General features: G+C 50.6%; 1 non-coding gene across 1 annotated transcript; it reads right to left on the bottom strand.

Moving 5' to 3' along the window:
- Positions 1-8,820: 8,820 nt before the first annotated feature.
- LOC133236374 (U6 spliceosomal RNA) lies at positions 8,821-8,927 on the bottom strand. Its single transcript, XR_009732860.1, has one exon. It is a non-coding gene; the product is annotated as a U6 spliceosomal RNA (small nuclear RNA).
- Positions 8,928-11,373: the final 2,446 nt, after the last annotated feature.

Below are 11,373 nucleotides of genomic sequence, written 5' to 3'. Positions count from 1 at the left end.
AAAAGAGCTGGCAGCTGATGGCCCTCGTCAGGGGACCCAGTAATCTTGGTCAAAGGAACTATGAAAGGGCCAGGTCAAAGAAGCCACCTAGACACTGAGTCTGGGACCACAGAGAACTGCACTCTGGCCTCACAAGCATAGCTGGGACCTGTCCCAAGTGGCCAGGAGCCAGACCCTGCAGGGTCACAATGCAGCTCCTCACAGTCACTTGGATATATCTGGTTCTCTCTGGTGGCAGCTGGGCCCCCTGGACCCCACAGGCTGTGGTGCTGAGTCCACCTCACCCTGCTACTGCCGTCTTGTCCCACCACCACCATGATGCTGGAGCCACCTCCAAAGGCTCTGGTTCCTCTGCACACATTGTGCAGCCCAGCACAGGAGACCTGCTGACCATGAACAGGCTGAAGACACAGGGCCAGTTCTCCAGGAGCCTTCCACCAATGACCCCTCCCTGCTCTGACTGCCCACTGAGTGAGTCCATTTCGCCCAGGTTAGATCTGATTTTTCCTTCATGGCTCATCCCATGTGAGTACTTCTGACCTATCCAGCACTCCTTGAGAATGTGAACAGCCAGGTGCTGCCTGTTCTCCTGAGCCTCCCAGAATCCTGAACTCAGTCCAGCTGTGGCCTGGGTGCCAAGGGACGACTGGGGATACCCATGCTCCATGATGGCTGTTGTGGACTGAATTATGTTACCCATCCTCCCCACCAAATCAGGTTTATTATTTTCTTGGTCTCCAAAATCACTGTGATGGTGACCACAGCTTCAAAATTGAAGATGCTTATTCCTTGGAAGGAAAGCTATGACAAACCTAGACAGCATATTCAAAAGCAGAGACATCACTTTGCCTACAACGGTCCGTAGCGTCTAAGCTATGCTTTTTCTGTAGTCATATGCAAATGTGAAAGTTGGACCATGAAGAAGGCTGAGTTCAAGAATTAATACTTTTGAATTGTGCTGGAAAAGACTCTTGAGAGTCCTTTGGAGTGCAAGGAGATCAAACCAGTCAATCCTAAAGGAAATTGACCCTGAATATTCATTGGAAGGACTGATGCTGAAGCTCCAATACTTTGGCCCTGATGCAAAGAACCAACTCATTAGAAAAGACCCTGATGCTAGGAAGGATTGAAGGCAAAAGGAGAATGTGGCAGCAGAGAATGAGATGGTTAGATAGCATCACTGACTCAATGGACATGAACTTGAGCAAATTCTGGGAGATAGTGAAGGACAGGGAAGTCTGGAGTGCTGCAGTCCATGGGGTTGCCAAGAATCTCAAAGAGTCTGATACAACTTAGTGACTCAACAACAGCAACCCCAATCTGTATGTTGAAGCCCTAACCCCCAATATGATGGTATTTGGGGATGGGACCTTTGGGAGATACTTAGGTATAGATAAGGTCCTGAGGGTGGAGCCCTTGTGTTGGGATTAGTGCCCTTATGGGAAGAGACACCAGAATGCTTGCTTCCTCCCCCTCCTTTCACTGAGAAAAGGCTCTTTGAGGACACAGTGAGAAGATGGCCGTCTGCAGCACAAGGAGAGAGCCTTCAGCAGACATCAACCCTACTGCCACCTTGATCTTGGACTTCCAGCTGCCAGAACTGTTGTTAAAGCCACCAGGTCTGTGGTATTCTGCTCTGGCAGCACAAGAAGGCTAAGACAACAGCCATCTTCGGCTGACCCAGAAGCCACCCCACATCTGGACCACGATGTCCCTTCAGGGGGTAAGGATGGATGCTCCCTTGAAATATCGGCCTGCAGGGAGCTTTTACATGGAGAATGCTAGTCCACAAACTGCACTCGCCACTGTATTCCTGTTGAGTCTTTCTCTCTCCGGAGACCCTGTGAAGCCGAGAGTCATTGTATGAATGCTGTGTAGCTGCCACAGGATACAAATGACATTTGCAGTGAGATGACAGCCTTGTTAGCACAAATAAACAGAGTGCACGGAGGCTTGAAATTGTTCAGACCTGGTGGGCGACTGTAGAGACTAACAGAGGTTAAAAAGCATTCTGTTGAAAGATAAGAGAACAGTTGAGAGGTACAATTGTGTGGGTGTGAGGAGAGTCTGGTGTGCAAAACAGTTAAGAGGTAGAGACAGAGGCGTCCCCACATAGGAACCGTGTGGGGATGGTGGTCATAGCCACATCAGACCCCCCTCCATCAACCCAAGAGCGTAGGCTGTGCTATGGGCTGTCACCTGCCAGGGCCACTGTTAGACCCCACTTCTGAGGGGGACAGAGAACTCAAAGGTCTGCATAAAAGTGCCACAGAAGGTCTGGGGAAGGAGGATTGGGAATAACCCCTGAAATCTCCATCACAGCCACCTCTTGCTTTTTTTCACCTAGAGGCAGCTTCTCCAGTGTTCGCAGAATGCAGAGCCATGAATGGACATTTGATGGAGAGCGTATGGCAGGCAGGTCAAGGTGGGCACAGGAGCCTGGGGTGGAAGGACCAACAGACGTCTTTCTGCCCTAACACTGGCCTGAGCATCCCATCCTCCCACCCCCACCATAAGCCTGCGAGATGTGTCCTCCAAACAAAGGCACTGCAGGAGGGCCTACAGGGCGCTTGATCGGGAGCTAAATGTGCCCCTCAGGGCTTTGAGGTCTTTGAAGCCTTGTCACTTCAAAGGCTGACGTCACTTCCCCTGGGGAGAGGGGCCCTGAGTTCACCCTGAAGCCTCAGACACACTTTGTTCTGTGGCCCTCGAAAGCAACCCTGCAGGGAGGCTGTTGAGATCTGGGAATCCGAGGGGCACCTATAGTCATGCAAGAGGAACCTCAGGGTGCGTCTGTGTAACGAACGTCTCTGTGAAGTGTGTTCCCGGCCAGAGAGCCCTCTCTGCCGGTGGCACATTGTGGATGGTGGTGCACAGACATGTGTGTGTGTGGCCTCTCATTCAAGGTGTGAGGGCCAGTAGAAGCCATAGAGAAGTTAGGGAAGAGGTGCAGTTATCAGCTTTGACCTGGCTAAATGCAGAGGATCCAAGAAGCTGATTGTCATGGCTGGTGGTGCCTGAATGACCCTGACTTGGGAAACATAACAGGCGTTCAATGACCCAGGGACCATCGTGTGAGGTCCAGGATCCAGCCACAGCTCTAAGGGTGGATGGTAGGGTTTCATCCTTCCCTGAAGGACAGGAGGCCTCATGGCCAAAGGTCTGAGATGGTCAAGGAAGCTTCCAAAAGACCTGGGACCAGACAGGTGGGCAGACCACCCCCAAGATGTGCTGGATGTTATTGGCCCTGGGTTCTGGGAGGGGCCACCTCCAACAGCAGATACAAGCCTCTTGGCTGTGCTTTCCTTCCCATTTTTCTGAGTCCTCAGCACAGACTTCAAGTGGTAGCTGGGTTCACCTCTCACTGATTGGAATCACGCACATGCAGCAGAGTGGAGCAGGTGTAAATGCAAAACCAGGAGGCATATGGGGACCTTGTCAGCACATCTGGGGGCAGGAGACCCAGAAGTACTCGGGGAGGGAAAACTGGCAGGAAAATGCACTCCTGCAAACTAATAAAAGATGGGAGCAAGGTGAACATTCTTGGAGTATGAAGAAAATTTGACTTCAAAGGCTGGGACATTGAAGTCACATGGATGAAATGGGGATGAAAATTGATGTCATGGAGCTGGAAACTTGATATTTCTCTTTTTTTAAAAGATTTTTTTGGATGTGAACCTAAATTTTTAAAGTGTTCATTGAATTTGCGACAATATTGCTTCTGTTCTATGTTTTGGCTTTTTGGCCACGAGGCATGTGGGATCTCAGCTCCTGGGCCAGGAATCGAACCATATCCCCTGCACTGGGAGGTGAAGTCTTAACCACTGGACCCCCAGGGAAGATTTCCTCCCTGGGACCTCATGCTGCAAACCCATTTCTAGAAAGAGACTGGTGCCTAATCTGTAGGGCTGCTATAACAAAACACTGCCAACAGAGGGGCTTAAACAACAGAAATTTATTTCTCACAGTTCTTGCAGTCTAAGTTCAAGGTCCCGCAGCGTGTGGTTTCTGGTGAGAGCCTTCAGGTGCCTTTTCAGTGTGTCCTCAAAAGGCAGCTCAGCTGGTAAAGACTCTGCCTGCAATGCAGGAGACCCTGGTTCGATCCCTGGTTCAATCCCTGGGTTGGGAAGATCCCTTGGAGAAGGAAACAGCTACTCTCTCCAGTATTCTGGCCTGGAGAATTCCATGGACTGTGTAGTCCATGGGGTTGCAAAGAGTCAGACACGACTGAGCAACTTTCACTTTCACAAGGCAGGGAGAGAGGGCAAGAGAGACAAGCACCTGAGCTCTGGTATCACTTCTTATAAAGACACCAATCCTGTCAGATCAGGATCTCAACTTTACGACCTCATTTTACTTAATCGCCTCCTAAAAGCCCTATTTCCAAATGCAATCACATTGGGGGTTAAGGCTTCAACATATAAGTTTTCTTTGTGGGGGAGGGACAGTTCAGGCCTTGCATACAGATTTACTCTGTGACCTGGAACAAAAGAATCACTGTGCTTCTTTTGTTTCTTCAATGCATATATAACCTGCTCTGAGCTCAGCAAGCCTTACTGTAGCTCCAGCTACAGTATTATAGTATACTCTGTATTACTGTACTGTATATTACAGTATACAGTATATTCCAGCTCCATCATCTGGGGCTCGCTCCCTCTCCCAGGACATACCTAAGCCCTAGGAATGGGGTCCTTTGATGGCTGCCCTATTTACAGGGGCCTCTGAGTCTCAGGTCCTACTGGTCACAGCCACGGTGTCCATGTAACAGGCTCTTCAAACACTTGGGCAAGAAGCTCCTCCCTGCAGCCCCTGAGAACTCAGTGTTAAGTGGTCTTTCTCCTTCAAGCCCGAGGCTCTCTTTGGCCATCCTGACACTCCATGGGGTGGCAGAATCTTGTCCTGGCTCTTCCAAGGAACCAGCCCAGGCCTGCACTCTTCCAGGTTTGGGGGCTGGTGCTCTAATCTTGAGCCCAGCCATACTCCTCTGTACCCCCTAGCCCCTAATCCTGCAGGGCTTTTTTTTAAACCTGACCTTCGGATGCAAAACCTGACTTCCTTTTCAGATAGAGGTAACAGAAGAGACTTCTCACCAGTGTGCCCTGGTCCTGTGGTCCTGATGGGCAAGTGCCCTTTGCTTCTGCAATGGAACCACCTTCAGCTCCAACTCAAGTCCACTGACCTCATATTTCCTGAACAGCCACTGTGTGTCCACTCCTGTGTGAGACAAAAAGGACAGAACTGGAGGCTCAGAGCCCCTCTGAGAGATGTTGAATACATGGGGATCGGAGAACAGGGCGAGTCCTGAACCCATACCACCTGTAGATCTTGTATGTGGCGTGTGGTTTCTAAACTTAAAAAAAAATCACAGTGGCCATTTAAATGACAGGCCATGGTGGTCTGATATGTAAAATGATAAAAGAAGAGCAACATCGGGGGTGGGTCCCCCAAGTGTCGCTACAGAAGCACCCCAACGCAAGCTGGCTTAGCTGTGGGCTCACAGAAGGTGTCCTGAAGCCTGTGGTCTGAGTGGCCAAGACCGTGGGGCTCTGGTGGTACCCACAGATCCCCCCACTGCCACCTACACCTTCTCCCAGCCCCACTCTCTCCTCTGAAAGACCTGGCTTCCTCCCCAGACTGAAGCCTAAGGGTGTCTTGCAGGTTGGGTTTCCTGAAAAGCTAGCTGCCTCTGAGATGGAGCTTAGCATGTGGGTGGTTTTTCAAGGAGCCTCCTAAGCAGTGGGGGTGGGTGGGAAAGTCGAACTGGGATGCAGGCCTGACGATGCCTCAGCCAGTGCCCACAAGACCCCTTCAGCCCTGAGGTCTGTCCCGAGTTGTCCCAAGTTGGAATGGGACCCACGCCTGCAGACCGCAACTGACCCAGTCTCAGATGTCAGCCTTGGAATTCATGACCTAGCGTAGGCGGCTCCCTGCACCGAGGGCCTGAGAGCTGCTGGGCGGTAGGTCACTGCAGGGAGGCCCGGGCCACTCCTCCACCCAGAAGTGAGCAGGCCTAGTGCCCAAGCCACTCAGCTGGATGTCCAGCTGGGTCTGGGAGGCGTGATTGAAGGATCATGTGTGGCTGGCCCCAGGAAGCAAGTGGCCGGGTCTGGGAGAGGTGGGAAATCACAGAGGGCAGAGTGAATCACCTTATTTCAGAAAGGAAAGCAAAATGGGCAGCTGGGCAGAGAGAGCCCTCCGGAGCAGAGGTGGCGAGAGACCTCAGTGCCCAGGTGCGGGGTCTTCAGAGAGACCAGACCAAGGGGCCCTGCCTTGAAGTGTCTTTGGGACTCTGTGAGGGCGCGGAGTATGTTCAGGGCAGCTCCCCGATCCTGAGTGGGCCGATGGGGCTGGGGCTGAGTGGTGGGCTTTCTCAGCACGCAGCTAATGCCTCTTGTTTCCTGATAGCTGGGCGGCACAGAGGATGAGCTGAAAAAGCCCCGGTATCCGTCATGTGAAAGAGTGATGTCCAATCCCAAGGACCAAGTTCAAACATGTCACCTATTCAGGGCTCCCTCCTCCCTTGATTGGGACACTTGGGGGCTGTTAGGGACTGAATATTTGTGCTCCCCTCTCAATTCATACGTTGAAATCTGCCACCACCCCCGCTCCCCCGCTCCCCAGTGTGATAGTATTAGGATGTGGGGCCTTCAGGAGGTGGTTAGGGTCATGAGAGTGAACGGGATTAATACCCTTATCAAAGAGACCCCAGAGAGCTCCCTCACTCCTTCGGCTGTGGGAGGACACAGTGAGAAGTTAGTTAGCAGTCCAGGACTGGGAACAGGACTTTCACCGGATCCCAGCCGTGCTGGCGACCTGATCCCAGACTTCCAGCCTCAAGAACTGAGAAATACCTTGGTTGTTTAAGCTGCCTGATCCATGGCATTATGTTATAGCAGCCTGAAATAAGACAGGACCCAGTTTAGTGATTAGGGAGACAGAAAACGCTGGGATTCCCAGATGGCGCTGCTGCTAAGTTGTGTCAGTCGTGTCCGACTCTGTGCTACCCCATAGACCCTGGGATTCTCTAGGCAAGAACACTGGAGTGGGTTGCCATTGCCTTATCCCCCAGGTGGTGCTAGTGGTAAAGAATTCACCTGCCAATGCAGGAGATATAAGAGACCTGGGTTCAATGCCTAGATTGGGAAGATCCCCTGGAGGAGGATATGGCAACCCACTACAGTATTCTTGCCTGGAAAATCCCATGGACAGAGGAGCCTGGTGGGCTACAGTTCATGCGGTCACTAAGAGTCAGATATCACTGAGCACATACAACTACTTGAGAAAATTGTTGTTTACAAAAATTCCCCTTCAGAAAACAAACCATTTGGGAAAGTCCTTGTAGGTGAAAATTGTGGAACTGTTCCAAGAGACAAGGGGGCTGTGGCCTGTTGCCTCAGAAAGGGAGGAAGGAGGGAAGGAGTTGGGGTTAGGAAGCGGGGAAGAACCAGAAGGATGGTAGAGGGCATGTGTGACCTGGACCACCTCTAGTTCATGGTGGACATCTTGCAGCGCCTGGTGGGAGCAAACATCATAAAACCGGGGAAGGAAGGTTTGGTGGCTGGTGGCTAGAAGCAGCACGGGAAAGAAAGATGCTGAAGGAGGTGAGCCCTAGAGTGTGTGTCTGTCCTGGGGAGAGCTCTGCCCCCTAAGCCCCCTAAGACACTGGGGTTCCAGTCTGGTTTATCCAGGCCTGCAAGGGACAGGGGAACCAGGGTAAACCTAGGGGACTGAAGATTGCCTGGTGCCTGTGGGATCAGACCTGGCCACAGTCACCCCAGGTGAGTTGAACACTCGAGCCCCTGAGACCACCTCCCTCCTGTGGACTGAGCTGGCTACGGCCCAGCCCTCAGCCCTCGAGAGTGAGCTACACTCAATTTGAGCTTCTCCGGGCCTTGCAGGCAGTCTGCCTGAGAATGGTGAAAGCTCAAGTACTTGGTTTATTTATTTAATTTTTTTTTGAAAGTGAGAAACATCCCAAGAGCTTTATTGTAGAGCAAGGAACCTGTCAGGAGCAAACCCATGAGGGGCAAGTCCCTGCCACAAAGACAGAACCCAGGTGCTCAGGACCACCTGTGAGTACAGGTGCCTCGACACCTACTAGAGACGAAAGGCAACAGCACTATGATTTCCACAATTTCCTCAAGGCAAGTTGGCATTAGAATACGGAGCAATAACGGCAGGGTAGCATTTTGTGAATCCAAGGATCTGGGGTCCTGGTTCAGTTTCAGAGAAGGTAAGGGCCATGACCAGGGAAAGGAGTTGAAGCCCAGCCTCAAGATCTCCAGCCACTGCAGTTTCGGTTAGCAGGAGGAAACTAAGGCCCCCAGGGCATTGGGGTGCTCAGGCTCCTGGATAGAGAGGCATGACAGTCGGATCTTGGGGTTCACTCGAGTCAGGAAAGGGGACTCCCCACACTGGAATCGCTGTAGCTGAGGAGCTTCTAATGGGATGATCTTGGAGGGTTTTCTCTCCAGCTCAAAAGAAAGCACCATAGGGCGGAGGACAGAGAAACTGGTCCAGAGGGTCCAGAGGAAGAGAATCAAGGGCTCATCCACCTCAGCTGAGGACTCAAGTTGGGCTCCAGGCCCCGTAAATTGCAAGGCCACTTTCCCCGGCCCTCGGACAAACTCGAGGAGGGAGGTCCACTCACTGGGACACAGCCCTAGAACTGCTGCACTTGATGATTTCTACAGGTCACCACAGCTTCTGCAGTCCCATCCTCCACCAGGAGCCTGATGCTGGCCTGGCTTACAAATGTCTGAGTGGGGCAAGCGGGGCTCTGACGAGGACACCTTCCCTGTGGGCAGATGCTGGTACAGTAAAAATATGGAACGCTTCACAAATTTGCGTGTCATCCTTGCGCAGGGGCCATGCTAATCTTCTCTGTATCGTTCCAATTTTAGTATATGTGCTGCCAAAGCGAGCACAAGTACTGGGTTTAAAAGGTCAAGGCTGACTCCTGGCGCCTACCATGACTGCTGCGTGCTCATGGCCACGTTATCCCATTCAGTGCACTGTGCCTTGGCTTTAAATGGAAATAACAGCTCTAGCTACAATGTAGCAACACACAGAAAATGTCTGGCATGTGGTAAGGGCTCCATAAATATTAACTCTTTGGATTGTGGTGAGGTTCTTCTTCTTTTTTAAACAAAAAAAAAAGTGGCCAGTTGTTCTCTGAGTGGCCATGCATCTTAATCAGTTTTGTGGCATGGATTCCTCCTGCAGTTAGGGGAAACCCATGGACCTTCCCCAGGATCATAGTTTTAAATGCATGAAGCAAAATGCAGAGGATGTCAAGGGAAACCAAATATACTGAGATACCTTGATCAGAATTGAAGAGTAGTTATGTAACAATACTGAGAACTTGGATAACATCTAGTGACAGGTTCAATAACTTATCATGATCTTGAATTAGTGATGAGCTGAGCTGAAATGGTATTTAAAAATATCTGCAGTAACCGTAGTGTGATGTGAAAATAATAGCTGTGATTTCTATTGCTGACAAAGTCCCAGGCACTGTCTATACTCCTGTGGTGTGATGCCTATGAGCACCAAGGAAGGCAAGGCTAGTTTCAGTGGCTGATTAGTGAACATAAGTACATAAGGCTTTTCCTGCACCAGTTCATACCTTGCCCTTGAATTCCACTCCTGATCCCCAGGTTAAGAACTCCTGATTTAGGCAGAGACAAGGAGTACCTGGAATGTATTTTCTTCCTCTGGAGAAAGATCATTTGTGTGCCCTCTTTATTTTAACTTTAGATTTATTTTTTATTGAAATGACATTGGCTTATATGTAAGTGTCTTGTGTACATCATATTTCTACTTCTGTATACCCTGTAGTGTGCTCACCACAAAAAAAAAAATGTAGTCTTCATTCATCACCATAATCACCATCCCCTTTACACAATACACACCCCTTCCTCTCTGGGAACCTCTACCCAGTTCTGTGTAGCCTCTTGGTTATACAAATGTGGGCCAGCACAGGCGCCAGCCTCTTCCTCTTGGGCTGTGAGCTGTCGGGCTTAGCAGAAAAGGACTCACCCCTGCTGGTATCCGTGAGGCTCCCTGGCACTCTCTGAAAACAAAGACACCCACATCTCAGTCCTCATCTCTGAGATGCAAAGTCAGGCACATCTGTCCTGGTGAGCTAGCGTGATCCAAGGAGCAGTGGCAAGGAAGAGTAGAGAAGCCCTCCAAGTAAATCGCCTTGAGTGGAGGGGGATTTTGGCTGATATGCTGTTCTCATTTCAAAGGCGGAAGGCTGAGGCTAGCATGGAAGGAGGCTAATGCTAATTACCATGCCCACTCAGCCGCCCCGCCCCAGGGGCCATGATTTGGGAAGTGATGACTGAGTGTGGGGAAATAGACTAAGAAGAGAGGTAAACTTGCACCTTGGAGAAGGCAATGGCACCCCACTCCAGTACTCTTGCCTGGAAAATCCCATGGACAGACGGGCCTGGAAGGCTGCAGTCCATGGGGTCACTGAGGATCGGACACGACTGAGCGACTTCACTTTCACTTTTCACTTTCATGCACTGGAGAAGGAAATGGCAACCCACTCCAGTGTTCTTGCCTGGAGAATCCCAGGGACGGGGGAGCCTGGGGGTCGCACACAGTCGGACACGACTGAGGTGACTTAGCAGCAGCAGCAGCAGCAAACTTGCACCTACTCCATGAAGGGCGCCCATCCTCTGGGGCAGCAGATGGTCCGTGAGAGCAAGCTTCAACAGTGACACCTTGTGACAGCAAGGAGCAATGGTAGCAGTGGGCTCTTGGGACCCTGGTTCTCCTGGTGTAAGGAAACGAAGCTGACCTCCCCTTGGATGCTTAGATTTTTTAAAATAATTTTGGGAAACTCTCTTCTTGCCCAAAAGACACACAGGGACCAAAGCCATGAACTGAGGCAATGAAAGAAATGTGAACATATTTGTAATCTAAGTTGATGAAGCAGGTCATACCAGCTCCATTATCATCATATCATAATATACGATAATTTACTATTATTACTGTTCCTCCCATGTGTTGCTGTAATAAGTTCCGCTCTCAGAGGATGAACTTACATAACCTTATCATCACCCCATAGAGCATCTCCAATCACACCAGCAGATCCAGCTTCTGGTGCAATTGAGAATTCTGTTTCCCAATTCCTCCAGCACCCCCTCCCCAGTAGTGCTCCCCACTCCACCACCATCTGCTTTCTTCCCACTCTTCAGCCTCTGCTCTTAGGAGTTGTTACTCCTGGTATAGCTGTTTGGCTATGTGGTTCTTTTTGGGGGGGATATTTACAATGAAACCAGACAAAGCTGTAACTCAAAGAAGGAATCAAGAGAGCAAAAGCATTAGTCACTCGGTTGTGTCTGACTCTTTGCACCC

The sequence above is a fragment of the Bos javanicus genome, chromosome 2 (genome assembly GCF_032452875.1).
Source record: "Bos javanicus breed banteng chromosome 2, ARS-OSU_banteng_1.0, whole genome shotgun sequence".
Classification (NCBI taxonomy): domain Eukaryota; kingdom Metazoa; phylum Chordata; class Mammalia; order Artiodactyla; family Bovidae; genus Bos; species Bos javanicus.
Note: the sequence above shows the minus strand (reverse complement) of the source record. Positions and strands in the feature narration are given on the sequence as shown.